We start from the raw sequence: 1,357 nt of genomic DNA on the forward strand, positions 1-1,357 counted from the left end.
AGTCTGCTTGCTATCTCTCTGGAATCTTAGAAATCCTCTTTAATTTTTGTCCCATGTACTTTAAAACATTTGCTGTCTCTTACATTATGAAGAACATCTCCTAATTTGATTATTATATCATCTGTTTTAAATTATTAATATATAATGAGGTATAATATCATTTAATATACAGACATCTGGTTTGTTCTGATTTAAATTTTATTCACACTAATAAAAATTAATCACTTTAGATCTTAAAATATATGATGGCTCTTAGTCTGATAGGGGAAGGAAGATTGGAAAAATGGGAAGAAGAGTTCATTCTAAAACTTTGTTGGTGACTTACCAACTATAGAGACGCAAGGCTGCACATGTAGAATTGTATATTTAAACTAAAGATAAATCCATAAATTTTGTTTAGGCAAGGTGAATGAATATAGGATAATTTATATACTCCTAAAACTTTTAAAAACATAGTCCAATTATATGAAGATATTATGCTTTTAGTTTGCATAAGAAAACCAATTTTGGGGGGCCAGAGCTGTAGGGCATTTGCCTTGCAGGCAGCTGACCCAGGTCGGATCTTGGTTGTATCCCCCAGTTTTTATATGATCCTTCAAGCCAGGAGTGATTTCTGAGCGCATAGCTAGGAGTAACCCCTAAGTGTCACTGGGTCTGGCCCAAAAACTAAAAAAAAAATTATATTATATGTACAAGAATACCAGATAGACTCTACAGGGGCTAAAACACTTGCCTTCAATGTTCCTACTGATTCAAGGGTTTAGTTTTATTGTGTCCGCTTTGTATTGATTAGTAATGGAATTTAGAGGTGTAGCTTCATCCTGTATTTGAGCATAATTTTAATCACCCCGTGGCCAAAGTTATTGTGTCATCCAATACAAAAAACAAGCAAGCAAACAAAATTTGTTAATTCCTTGCCTCTCAGAATTTGCTGTAATTCTAGCCTGTGATAACTTAAAATGTATACAAAATTAATTAACAATAAATAGTCCTGGTCAAAAATAGTTCTCACATTCATTAACTAATATTCCTGATGCCATGCCCAATGGAAATAAAACTCCTTTGTGTTCAGATGTAAAAAAATTCATAATGGATCAATGGTTATTGATTTGCTCAATCGTTTATTTTTTCAGTAACCATTCATTTTATTCTTGTAATTATTCATTTAAAAACCATAGCATTGGTGCCAGAGTGGTGGCGCAAGTGGTAGGGCATTTGTCTTGCATGCAGCTAGCCTAGGACAGACTACAGTTCAATCGCCCAGCTACCCATATGGTCCCCCAAACCAGCGGAGATTTTTGAGCACATAGCCAGGAGTACCCCCTGACAGTCAACGAGTGTGCCCCCCCAAAAAAAC

Source organism: Suncus etruscus, chromosome 11 (genome assembly GCF_024139225.1).
Source record: "Suncus etruscus isolate mSunEtr1 chromosome 11, mSunEtr1.pri.cur, whole genome shotgun sequence".
NCBI classification, from domain to species: domain Eukaryota; kingdom Metazoa; phylum Chordata; class Mammalia; order Eulipotyphla; family Soricidae; genus Suncus; species Suncus etruscus.